Genomic DNA, 14,166 nt, shown 5'->3' with positions numbered 1-14,166 from the left:
TCTGGGAATGGTGTACAATTGCTTTCGACAATTGCCAAACCAGACCAAGTGGGCCTCGAGAAAGAACGTTCGGATGAAGCGGAAATGCACAACGGGGTTGGTAATTTGGGGTTGGTGAAAATTCTAAATTAAACACACTGCCAACTGGACGCACATCGTGTCTGCTTTCTTCGGCGAAGAACGCCGGTCGAAGATGGAAGAATAATGGCACGGTTTCTCGAGCGTCATTTGCGGAAGAATTGGCGCTTGCCTGAGTTGCGTGAGGTCACCACTCCATACGCGCTGTCTTAATCACCACATTGGATTCTTTATCGACAGAGAATGACCGGAGCATGTGATTGTTTGTCTTCTGTAATAATTTACTCCCCCCTCCCGATTCCCGATGAGGTTCGTCGCTGGTTGGAACGTAGAAGTCTTTCGTATTAAAACATAATTCTACCAATAAATCCAACTTCCTCGTGGTGATGGGGGAGGAGGCATTATTGGACCGATGATTTTTCTTTTTTGTCTCCCCCCCCCTCCCATTAGATCAAACGGTCGTGGTTTCAGGTTATTGGAAACGATTTCGAGGGTAACCGTTTCGATCGAGCATCTTCTGCCCGGGGGTTCGGCCCGCGGGTGGTTTGGGGGGAAGCTGGTTTGTCACGACGTGAGAATGTGATCTTTCTTTCAACGAGACCCCCAACGAGACGTTGCGGATCTCCCGGTCATGTGGAAGAAAACCCGTTAGAGCACCAGGGCATCGGAAAAATCGTCTCCGAAACCAGAAGGGAACCGCTTTGTGCACCTCCATCTGTTTGGTCAGTAACGGAATTTGTCTCTTTTTTTCGTTTGTCTCGCTTTCCGACAGGTCCTCCGACGGGGTTCCTCAAGTGGGCGGATGTCGTTTGTGGGGTGGTTTGGGGTTCGTTCTTAGCGCTAGGAATTCGAAAGCGCACCACGCAGGAGTGGTCACACAGTTGTCCAGTTCAGGGTGACATCCATTGACATCCCCTTGTGGATTGGCTCTAGTGTGGCGGATAGGGTGCGCTATAAACGCGCTCTTCCAGGAATTACGAGAGGTTGCGACCGGGGAGAGTCGCACGATCGAAGGAAGACCGTGCCGTTTCCGTGTCGTGTCCAATTTGTCAGCAATCAAAAGAAGAATTTGTCACCGTTGGAGCTTATAATGGAATGGTATTGAATGGAAATCAATTTGGCGTTCCTTTGCCCCGATACACCCATCGGCCTGTGTGTCTTCTAAGGGGTGTGGGGATGTGTTGACTTGCGTTGAGCGATCGTATGCTGCACGGTTGGCGTACGGGAAGAAAGTCACCAGCGCGAAGAACGACTCTTTCAGCAAGGGGTGATGTTTGTGACAGACATTAGCATAGTGCTTTCCTTGGTCCGGCCGGTCATTAGCGAGCTCTTCGAGGGAGGGGTCGCACGATACTTTCACACTCAACATTGGCGCCCCCCGCTCCGATCGAACAGAGAGTGCAACTAATTTAAACCCAATTAATTTGCCACTGATTACACCCGGGGACAACGACGACGACGACACTCTCTAAGTCACCGGAAACTATCACCACACGTTGGTAGGATGGTGTGGCAGGCTTTTAAATTCTTTCTCTTCGCATCCCGTCCCGGGACACACATGTGATAACGAGTGATTTCCACCGGACTGCCACGCTGCACGAACTCCACAGCCCGGTGGAACCGGTTCCCGGGCCCGGCAAATTGGAACACCGATCCGATTAATGGCTATAGAAGCGGTGGAAGAGATGCAGCCTCGGTCGGCCACTGGGAGGCCATTGCTACAGAATGACCCAGTTCGGTGGACCCCTCCCGCTCCAGGTGAGGGTTGTCTTCTTTTTAATTAAACGAGCCTTTAATCTATTTGAAGACGGCACACGGTGCGCTGCTTCCTGCATTTCACTGCAGAAATGGCCCGATGCGCCGGATAATTACATGATCCATTCGGCGGACAGTGAGTGAATCTGTGCTGCACTTGTCGTCGTGTGCGCCTACGCCATCCCGTCGTCGAGGGCAGCTCGGCGTTGTTATATCGACCCGGTTTTCCTCCCCCCTGTGTGCCCTTCTCGAGCCGACAAATGACGGATGGCTGATTTGGAACAAAACCGGCGTAATATAGAACAGATCAGATATTGCACCAACCGACTTTGCTGACTAGCCGTTCGAGGCAGCTCTTTTCTTCTCTTTGCAAGTGACTGCACTCACTTCTCAATGGTAGATTGCTCGAAGGCATGAGCCAACCGTTGCCGGTGTTATTAACGTCACTGTCATCGTTTTATCAAGCGTCGAGTCATGAAGAAAATTAGGACGCGTTGGTACGTCGCGAGTTTCGGAAGCTTTATGGTCTAATTTCTCAGACGAAAAATCTCTGGTGAAAAATTCTATCAATCTAGCATGAAATGTACGCAACACAAACGTCACCTCATAAAATCACCAAACTGGTTTTTCTTTGGAGTATCGTCTTCCTTGCAAATCATCACGTACAAGCCAAATTGCCGTTAATGCTCGCTAAAATCCTTCAACAGAAAATGAAAAGGGCCGAAACGGCGTGAGCAGCATCTTGTAGCGTTAAAAGCGAAACAAAATAAATAACAAAAAAAAGGAATGAGCTGAAGATCGTTGATAATCGTTGCCGCTGTAGTGGTAAAGAATGTGGCGGCTTAAGAAAAAAAAAAGAGGAAATACAACTGTGTGTCCAGTTCTGCTTCAGGTTCAAGATCGTCCGGGGGAACCGGGGTGCTCGAACGTGTCTTTTGATTGAGTTGAACCTGGTCAAGCAAAATCCACAAGTCTTGTTTTCTGTTGCATAAAATTGCATCCAACCAGTTCTGCTTCAAGTTCAAGAAGCGGGCCGGGACGGTCTTCCTTTCGTAAAATGGACAGCTTTTTTGGACTCTAAAAGCAATTTCTTCCAAGGCTTGCATAATTGCAAACTTCCCGGCGGTCGGTTGTTGTTTTTTCTTTCTTTTATTTTGTCGGCCCTTCCCGTACAGTTCGCCATCGATCTTAAGGAACAGGAGGATCCAGTTGGGGTCAGTTGCCTCGATTTCCGTCATGCAACATTTTTTTCAACCCGGTCGGTGTCTGGATTAAGGATGCTCTTCCTTTCTGCGGCGTTCTTTGCACTGGTTTTCGTGTGCTCGCATTGTGCAACCATCGTTCTTCAATTCAGAATGTTTCAAAGAGTCTTTCGAGAAGCACTACAAAACATCGGCATGATCGTTTTATCTTTCGTGCTAAATAACAATAAGGGAATAAGTGTTCATTTCCTTTCGCCAATGAAATGTACCAGTCAAAGCAAGCGGTAAAAAACAAAGTTGATAATAATGAATGATTCTCTTGAGTACTCAGTTATCCCTTATTATTAGATGGCCCAATAGTTCGTTGCCAACATTACACCGAAAAGAAATGTGTGTCAGTGGCGCGATTGAGTGAACAGATCGTGCTCGGCATACGGATGGATTAAATTGAATACGTACTACCTGTTCACAAAAAAAATCTATCAATGCTAGAAATAGATGGATGTGGGCTAAAGAACCGTGGCGAATCCCTTTCCCCCCCAAAAAAAAAGCGCGGATCTACGCGTGTAGGAAAATGAGGGAAATGGCCGCGTCTAAGCTGGAAGTGACCGAAATTCTGGAGCATTGTGTGCAATGATCAAGTAGCAGCAACTCCACACATGATCATGAACCGGCTCGTTTGCAAAGTGCGGCCCGAGTAATTGGAGGTGGATGAATCTCCGGTCGGTCTTTGAAAGGGGAAGATTAGCCGGCGGAGAATATGTTTCCCTAGAAACTTGAAGCAATGTAGTGTGTATGTAAGTGTGAGTTTTTTCTCAGTTTGTCGGGAAGTTCGAGGAAATGGGTAGATTTTGCACGTTTATTTGCCAAAGCCGTAAAACGGAAGACTGTTAGCGAGAGCTTAGCAGGCGGCTCGACTGATTACCGGTTAGATGAATTTAAAGCAGGCCAATGTTCACAGCAGATTGTGGCGGGGAATTAGGGAGCTTCCCGCGAAACGATGATGGGGATAGGTTGGAAATTAATGAGTCCGTGGTCGGCAGGGATCGCAGCACACGTTGGGCAGCTTTCTTCATCCCTCAGCTTTATCCATTCGCCTGCGCGCACCGGAGCTTGACCAACCAGATAAACGGTTCAATGTTCAGCATTCAATTAGCGCCGCAAACGCCTGCCTGCCTATCCATCGGTGTTGGCCGCAGTTTTCCCACCACTCGGGATGATAGGACGTCGGTATAAAATACCCATTAAATCATTAAACCTTCCAAAGTTTTTGACCAACCCGATCCCAGCGCCATATAACCATCATGATTGTGAGGCTGTAAAAGTTGCCACGATTTTGGCCACGAATGTTGGGCACGCTGCTGCCCGATTCCAAGTTTCCGTGCTTTGTATTCTATTGCTTGTGGGTCGTAAATAGTTTTTCGAGACCCGCTCCCCGGCAGACGTCGCTGTTTACGCTCGAGTTGTCGTAAAGTTGAAGGTCACGGTAGCTTCTTTCACTCACGGCTGCGCCGATTCATTGATCCGGCCGTTCCTTTTTTCCTGCTAGAAAGGGAGCGCGAAAATATTGCTACAAAGTGCGCCAGATCATAAAAATGCCATTCGCTCGGAAAAGTTACGATACGCTCGGCCGATACCATGCGCGGGTTTGTCGGTTCCGACCACGACGAGATTGGAATGTTTTCGCGCTCGTTTCGCTTTCATTTTTATACTTGCTGCTGAAACAATATGATTGCCCACTGGGAGATGGGGGTTTTTTATCGTGGAGCGGCAAAATGTACAATTTAAATTTATTAGATTATCCATCGCAAAGAGCCGCTTCGAGGGGTTTTTCTTCGAGTATTTATTTGCGCATTTTCCGACCCCTCCCCCCTTGATGTTGATAATCGTACGTGAGCATAGGACACACATTGTGCATGCATCGATTTGCATCGCCCGCTGGAAACGATCCGTAAGAAAAGACTTGAGTGCAACGACAAGCGACGAACCCGATTGGTGACATTCTTTCTAACCAAGCACGATTTTTATTTTGGCGGTGTGTGGTTACGGGATTTTGGCGCAACACTTCCTGCCGTACCGGCGATGTCTGGTCGCGATATGGTGGTGCAACACCGCCATCGTTGGCTGCTTGGCAAAATTCTTAGAAAAGCCATCTCGAAACTTATGCTTACAAAAAAGCGGGAGGGTGTAACATAATGGAGGCCCGCAAATCAGTGCCAACCGAAGTGCGCCGTTATGAGCCGCGGACGACGGAGCGTGGATGGAGGAGTTCGTAAATTAGGCTACCGGCCACTAGACAGAGTTCTAACGACATGCGCTGCGGCGTGGTGGTGATGTACCGTAACGCTTCGCCGAAACCGCCGGCCGGATGAAGTTGTTCAATCAATATCGTCGGACAGTCCAAGGTCCGGAAATGTGTGTGTGTGTGTGTGTGTGTGTGCATGCGGCTCGCAGCAGGAAGTGTTACGTGAACGCGCGTGCACGATGCGGGAGCCCTTGCCTATTTGATGTACGATCCGTGGGCCTTGCGAAGGCGAGTTCCGAGAACCCGCTGCTCCCCGCTGGAAGGTTAGAAGAATATGGTTACGAAAAGACGCCAAAGCGTCTGCAGCGGTCTATTTATGGGCTCGCGAACGGGTCTCGGTTAAATTATCGGGCCGCGCTTTGGACGCGCCGATGAATGGCTCGAAGAGAGTGCAACGCACACGAAAGCAGGAGGAGGAGGGAAAGTCGATCGAATCCCGTGCCCATTAGGAGCGTACGGTTTCATCTTCTAACTCGTCCACGGCTAGTGTGTGGTTGTGTGGGAAGATCTAACGTTCCGAGCTTTTCCTGCGAGCGGAACTTTGCAATAGATAGTTCGCTTAGACGGTTTAGCGAGTCGATGTTTACAACCTGCGTCCAGCTGAACCACGAGAGGATGAAGAAAATCTTCAAGTCATGGTGATCATGGGGCCGCGGCGGGAAAATAACTCATGCCAGCACATGCTAATCAATCCCACGACCAAGCGGTGCCCCCGTGTTGTGGGAAGGGTAATAATTAATCCAGGCTGCTCACTGTCTTTTGAGGCGACCGAAGGAACCTCCAATTCTGTAAAGCACCGTTCTCTGACGTAGCAGCGCCGTAGGTTGGGGGGGTCAACATCGATTCACCTTCCACCGGAGGGCCACGAAGAACAACCGACCGGTGACTTCCAAAGGCTCGAGGGAAAATTCATACAAATGAACAAATTATGCTAACGATCGTAAGGTCTCGACGTTTTGACGTCCAACAGACGACGCCCTGTGGCTGTTTGATTAACGGAAAACTGTGCGAGCGTAATCACGCAACGCAAGCGGACACATAAAACTGACCGCCCCGGGTTTGATACCCGGGAGACGTTGTGGGACGCTCTAATGTGGCGGACAAACTTGTATTTTGACAGTTGAAATGCTCCATAAGACGATGATTTGTGGTGAGCTTTTGTGGGCTTTGTAAGTATTGGATTGCGGTTGGGTGGGTTTTCCTCCGTCGCCAGAATGGATCAACTTTCATTCGTGTGATGGGATGTGATTCTGTGGCCTCTCAGGGTTTGTTATACAATTTCTTTCCATCCGTGATACAGTTAATTCTTTCGAGTATAAGGCGTTTGCAAAAAGGTTGCGCTCAATGAGTAAGCAAAATAGTAGCGCTGACCAAAGAAGCTCGGTGTCTCCGGGAAATATCATGTTTCCGGGACTTGGAGCATGTGCGCCTCGATTGCGTGAGGAGGAACGCAACAATAGCTGGGCAGGTCCCGAGAACCGCGGGAGAAGAAAAGCGAAAACCACAAAACAATCTGCAAAAGCAATTTACGTTAAATGGCCGCCGAGATAACTGTTTATGGAGAAAAGAGTTTACGCGCCTGTTCGTTGATGCTTTTGTATGTTTGCGGTTGAATGTATGTGATTGTTGTTTTTTTATTGCAAACAGAACCTTCGCGTCGAGCGCTTTCTCTGCCCGTTTGTGTGTCCGTTAAAATATGCAACCGTTAATGTTTAATCCGTGCAGAACCCCGGAAGCGTTACGCTGTGTGATTGTTTACTTGGCAGCATCCTCGGAAGCAATTATAGCACTTTCTTCCGTTCGGCGGACGGAGGGGACAAAAGGGAAAACCCTCCCTCTTTCTTGCAGATTTAAAGAAAGGGAATGCGTTCTGCCATTTCTTCCGCTATGCAAACTATTTTAATTGATGGGCAAATATTGGAAGGGGTCCACATTTATACGGAGCTGGCGATGCTAATGATGATGATGAAGAGCCACAGACAAAGCGATGGTGACTGCCCTTGCTAATGCTAGTGTTTAAGGGCACTCTGCTGAGGGCGAGAGTGTACAAAACTCCGCCCGGGAGAGGCGGGAAGATTGCATATTCATCATCGTGCCATTATGTGCCCCATCTTCTGAGGCAGGATTTTGGATGAGAATCCGCGCTGAATCGTCGAAGGGGAGACATCTCGGATTTCCATAATCTGTGTTCTCAGCATCGCAGAGTTACATAATCATCATTTCCCGGTTGGGTTCCGTTAACGATCATTGCTCGCAAGCTCTCTTCGATGTTCATCGGTGGTCGAATCGTAAGCCTCATCTTCATTAGGGGGAGGGCGAGTTAAAGCGAGACCCAAGTGAAGACGGAATGTTAACCCCTTAGTGGTTGATCAATCACGTGGCGTTACGGAAGAAAGTAGAATGGGAGAACCGGATCGGTAAGGGATCCCTTTTTTTCGAACTTTTTCCCCGTGACCGCACATTAACAGTTAAGATGCGTTTATGGACAATGGTAAAGCAATAAAAAACATCGTTCGAATGTTCAAGCGGACAATTAAGGTGGAATAAAACGATCTGATTGTATATCAGTTTTTTTTATGTAGAATTAAATCTAGGAAGAGGAGTGGTGTTTCAATTGCAGTCCATTAACGAGCACGTAAACATAACGTACGTTTTTTTTTGATAAATTTTACGAACGTGTAATTGTTTTGCGGCCCACGAGGGTAAAATGGAATTCATTTTAATGTGCGTTTAAATTTATGATGTGCGATTGTATCACACTCTCAGCGAACGTCGAAACTGTCTGAAACCATGGAAAAGAAAACTGTGTGTCAGTGCGTCAGTGCGGTGAGTGGAAAGAGGGATCCCGAAGTGATCTACAGATTTCCAGGGTCACTTAATACCAACCGACAGCCGCGCACGGGTGATGCAACTGTATCCAAGCTGATTGCGAGCGGATATGGTCGATGGTCACCGACCAGGAAAGGGTCCCGCGTTGGTCACGGCCAAGGGTAAGAAGCCAAACACGTGCCACACGCACAACGGCACCGTTGCAGTGGGACTGCATTATTTCACACCGCAGGACCGTAAGGAATGGTCGGGTGAAGAATGTTCGTTCGACGGATCCCGTAATCTCGTGCGGCCGCGGATGAGAGGGAGAGGGCGGTGCAAATATCTCCCGGTTAATGACCGGTATCGTTTGCCTTTGAGTGCACTTCAAACTTGACATTTAGTGCTCAAGACGGGGAGAGAAAGAAGACGCCGAACGGTCGACGCCATGTGATGATGAGGTTCGTCGCTTGCGATTGAAGTCTTTCGATTTTGTTGCTTTGAACGCGAGGTTTGTCGATGGCTGGCCAGAGCCTGATTGAGGTGCATTTTCTTTGAAAATAGTGCGAGATGATGGTCACGTTTGGTAAATAAATAAACGCTCTTTGATTTACATTCATTGTTATAATATGGAGCAGTGCCATTTCAACTTGATTGTGGTAAGAATTCATTTCATCTAATTTATTTTTAAATACACCTAAATAAAGAGGATAATTGGCAGCATAAATCTGTCTTGAATTTCTCACATTTAATAAAGTATGCATCATAAACGGCACTCTCTTTCGGTATCTCGACCTTTTTGTCACTCTTGAAGAGTGTTTAATTTATTCTAACCCAAAGTAAGGTGCCGGTTAATTGCAGCGACCATTTATTGCACATTTCTGGGGGAGTATTTTTTCGCCCGGTAAAAGTGAGTCTAAATATTGTACCGGTCGACACTTTGTGCGCCTTTCTATTTTTTTTTGGTTGGTTCCACTGTAATTGTTCTTTAGATTCTGGTAGGTCAGAAAACTATTTTACTCTGGCTCAGGCCGAACTTTCTTCCCCACCGAAGAAAGATAAAATGGAAGAGAGACGTGAGAAATGGTGCGAGACATTTGAGGCCAAAACAATAAACATCGCAAATCTGATGTTAATGTTGATGCTGCTGGTGGCATAATTCATACACTATTGATGTCCATTCCTAACGACGGACGGTTCCGACGGCCGGCCGGTCGGTGGGATAGAAAGGCCTCACCAGCCGGGCCTGAGTGGCATGCTCTTTCACGGCAGTTACGATGGGGGGCTCGGTTGACCCAGTTTTGTTTTTTCGCCCCGGGAACGGCGCCGTCGGATAGTCCAAGGTGGGAGGTGGGGCGGGGAAAAACCGAAGGTAAAAATCAACAAAAACTTCGGCCCACGGCGTGCGCGTTGGTGTCAAAGAGGATGCGGTAGTTAGGTCCGATTCGTGGTTGGGAACTGGCCTGCAACGTTCAAACATTATGAAACAACAAATCATCATTTATCAGCTCCGAAAAGGGAGGGGGAGGGGGGCCGGAAGGGACCGTGGCCATGGAGGTTAAATTATGACTCCCGACTCAAGATCAAGGTGCAAGATCAGAGCTCGATCAGAGAGCAGCGTGTTCGTGTGGGGTTCACCCAGACCCGCGTGGAGTGGCCTTTTCCAACAAAGGAAAACCGTTTTCACACCCTTTACTCGGGAAGAGAAGGCAAGCAGATGCGAGCCTGATACGCGGCATTCCCTACCATGAAGATGCGTCGGTCAATCTCTGACCATCAAAAACAGATTCAGCCTTCGTTCTTACAATTGCCCTCCCAAATTGACCGTTTTCTCGGTTGCGGGTTGGGGTTTAGGTGTATTAGGGATGGGTGGAGCAAAAACGAGGCACCATAAAGCGTGTTAAAATGTTTAACAATTATCCCTAAAAGCGGACAAGCAAATAGTTTACTTTTTTGCTAAATGAGTGAGTGCCACTGACAGAAATGTTTCTACACCGGGGCTTTCTATCTTTTGACCTTTTGAGATTGAGTACGCTGGGTCGTTTTGTGGACGTTGTTGAGGCATGAAACAACTGGAAACGAAAGCCATAAGCGGTCGGTCACTTTTTGGAAGCAAAACTAAATATGAGAAGCAAATAGTAATGTACGAATACAAGTGTGCAAAATAAAAAGTAACACCGTCAGCTCAACCGAAACACACACACGGGCACAGAACGAAATCGAAGACCTTCCCGAAAAGTGGCACAACCGCTTCTGGAAAAAAGAGCCACTAACCCGTCCCTGTACTAGATGCCCGCTGGTCTCTTCCCATCTGGTTGGTTCGTCCGTCGAGGTTCGTCGCTGGCCGCTCGTTGAAGTCTCCACCGTTGCGGCGTTTACGCGCGCGCGCGCGCACGGAAAGTGGCTAAAGTTTAGCGCAGGAGCGGCCTATCTCTACCGTTGGTGCGTGTGTACAATATATAATGCAACAGTTTTGGCCTCCACTTCACGCGAGCTCGGACACTCTTGGTGGTGAAGAGCTGTTTGGTGTGGTGGGGGGGGGGGGGGGGGAGTGGTGCAGGGAGTGCATGGAATAGTTCCACGCCGCGTCCGGAATAACGGGTTCCGGGTGGTTATTACGCGTCGGGTGTCCAGTGCTACGACTATTTCCCCCCAGCTTGGGAGCGAAGAACACCGCTTCGGAATAGAAGCTCTCGCTTCTCACAATTGCATCGGTCATCCACCGAAATCGGCATGTTCTCCAAAATGTCTTCAACCCCCGTTCATTCAACCCGTGAGATTAGTCCACCCAATGAAGTGAAATTCAAATTCTCCACCATGCGTGCGTCATTTGAAAGCGCGTTTCCATTTCGTTCGCACAATTTCTCGGTCGGTTGGGTTCTTGTGTCCAAGTAAGCCTTAGGAATGGAGCTCGGGCAAATTGGAGACACTTTACCTTAAGGTGAAGGAAAGTGGTCCAACGTTTCACTTTAATTTGCCCACGGAGTCGGTGTGTCTTCGCCCGCTCCAGACGAGCGAGGCACGTGAGCTCCTATGGCGTGGGAGGCGCGCACGGATTTAACTCCGATTACGGACCCTGGATCGGGTCATTCTCCAGGGTGGGCTTCGGAAGCGATCCGCCGATTACCCGGCGGTCACGGATGCATGCGGCGTCACCCCAACGGGAGGGTTGCTTGGTCGTTGAACTCGGTGGGAATGGCAATAGGACACCAACGTCGGTCATGAAGATTCGCCCGATTGGAAAAACGCAACCATTATCTTGGGCTTAACCAAACAACAGTTTATGTGAGTGGATCAACAATGGCCATGCGGGGAAAATTAGATTTCAACCGCAAACCGAGTCTTGGACCCGAGAAAGATTTCCCGGCGGAGTTCTGTAGATGATTAGTCATCGTATTGTTTTTAAATCCATTCGAATCGTTGCTGATTTATTGCTCAAGCAAAGTAAATCTAGAACGTTTTTGATGGTAATTTAAACACACCATAAAAATGGAGTGTGAAACTGGCGGAAAATGTGATTGAGACAAATAATGTAAAGGAACCGGCCTCAAATGTGCGTGAAAATTCAAGCGTGACACTCGATCCATCGGAAGAAGACACGACGCAGAACGGAAAAGCGACACCGGTGGCGTAAGCTTCATTCTCAATTTTCCTCCCACTCGAGCAAAACACGCAATGTGCGACGCGTTAGAAGTCACAATTGATCCATACGAGATCCGCAATCTCGTGGCACTTGTGGTTGAGAAATCCTCCTGGAGTCTTGGGTTCTCAACTTATTCTCCCGGAGACGGTGTCGACGGCCTCCGGCGGAGACCCTTCTTCTCTGTGGGTTCACCACCCTTTCATCCCTTGTTCTCCCACCCCCTTATTAGCACCAGACGGCTATGACAAACATCTGCTAATTGGCCCGGGGTTTTCGTGTAGATCGCACCGTTCCTTCTGTCATTCTCTCTTATCGTTCGCTTTTTCCGGTTTCCGACCGGTGTCAGATTTCATAGCGAAGGGTTCGCTTGTGGGGGGAGGGGGGGCGAACCCGGGTGCGGACCGATCTGAGATGGTAACATTTTAATTTAAACCAAAACGACTTGCTGGACCTGGGGACTCAGGGGTTCCAGATTACGCCTGAGCTTGAGTTCGGTGTGCGTGATGCTGGGTTGGGGAAGCTCATGGTGATGATGATGTTGATGACGGTGTTGATGAAGATCGCGGAGAAGATGCACAGCTAACGTAACGATTGCATGCTGCGATTGCAAGACACTTCTGTGGTACTCCCACGGGTTCACGGGGTGCAATTTTGAAACAAAGTCTCTACCAAGAAAGCCCTCCCCAAAATTGTCCTTTGTGTGAGCGTTTCGCGAATGCACCTTCTTCCGGCACGCCAAGAACTTGTTTACTTTCGTGGCTGTGTCCACAGTCGTCTTCTTTTTCGTATTGTTTGGTTGGTCCCATCCTGAAACCCTTGCAATCAAGAGCAACATCGATATTCATTAGCAGGTTTTGTTAAACTTTTTCTTTCGTTCTGGGATCTTCTCCCTGTTTTTTGGTGAATTTCGGTTTTTTGCGTAGATTGTATCCGCTCTGGGAGTATAGAACTGGGTACAAAATGAAACAAAAAGCGTATAAATTTGTTTAATAATTAATCTGAGCGTCCAATTCTCGCCTGCTTCTCACAGCTCTGCTCTTCCTGCCCAAGAATCAAGATTCTACCGGCGTCACGTAGCAGACGAAGGAAACTCATTTCCATGGGCAGAGCGAAGAGCGTGCGCGATCACACACACCCCATATATGATTGTTTTCCCAGTTTCCCTGTCTAATGATAGTTTGATACCCTGATTATGTTTGCCTAACGGATTCTGCCGTCCTCTTGCCTCTCAGCTCTTTTCGTTCTTTCGTTCTTTTCCATTCTTTCCGTTTTTGGCGTCCGCGTTTTTCCTTCGTTATGTGGCGTTTGGCTGCCGAACTTGTTTGCCTTCTTGGTTTTTTGAAGAAGATCTCGCCGACGTCCGAGTTGTTGGTTGCGCCACCCCCCGGACCATGCATGCCCATCTCCCTCGTTTGGCCCGCGAAGGGTGAAGAGATAAGCGAGACTTCTACCTGGGGGTACCAAGTTTTGTTGACTTTGGTTTTCGGGGAGCACAAGCTTCTTGGAAGCACGTCTCTCTCTCACGTTTTTTTCTTCTTTCTTAATCGCGTTTCCGTTGTACACTTGCTTTTCTCTTGCATTTGCGCGAATTGCGCGCGCCGCCACCAGTTTCGGGTGGAAGCGTTTCCTTACATTCTTGCACACACGCACGCCTCGGACATTTCGTTGCGTTTCCCTGCTCTCCGGTTTGGTTCCTCCGTCTTGATTACCTCTCCCATTCGCTCGCGTTCGCTTCTCTTTTTTTTGCAGCGTTGGGGCATCTTGTTGGGCCTCCCTTTTTCCCCATCATCGGAGAAAAATCCGTTTTCTTGCCGCCGAGCGCGAGCGGCCCGCGATCATTCGTGCTTCGACCAGCAAAGCGTGCAGCCGAAGAAGCAGCTCCTTTCCGTGGTCGCGTTGCTCGGGGTTTTGTGCGTCACACTTACACCTTGAGGTTGAGGACAGTTTTGCAGAAACGTGTTTTGCAGCGACCGACCGGCGATCTGCGCGTTCGATCGATCGATCGCAATTCTGTGTTCGTAAAACAAGAGATCATAAAACCCGTTTGTACAATTAGTAAATTTTCATCAGATTAGCTAGATCGTGAAAGCGAAAGAAAGTGTTCGGAACGGTCGTCGACTGATAAGTGTTTCGGGTGGAGTTTGAAAATAAAAAACCCAGAGCAAGACGAATAACGATCAAATCAATTCAAGTGAATTTCCAAATAAAGCAAAATGATTGATGATGATGAAGTTCGCAATCGTCCGTACGCTAATGTGCCGCTATTCGGGGTGTGTTCTTGCAGCCTCCAAGCTTAACATTGATTATTAAAGGTGATTGATTCAGTTCGGTGCGCGAGTTCGAACATAAGTTGTGCTCCCGAAGAAAAGCTTTCC

This window comes from Anopheles coustani, chromosome 2 (genome assembly GCF_943734705.1).
Source record: "Anopheles coustani chromosome 2, idAnoCousDA_361_x.2, whole genome shotgun sequence".
Taxonomy (NCBI): Eukaryota; Metazoa; Arthropoda; class Insecta; order Diptera; family Culicidae; genus Anopheles; species Anopheles coustani.
This window is presented reverse-complemented; position numbering follows the sequence as displayed.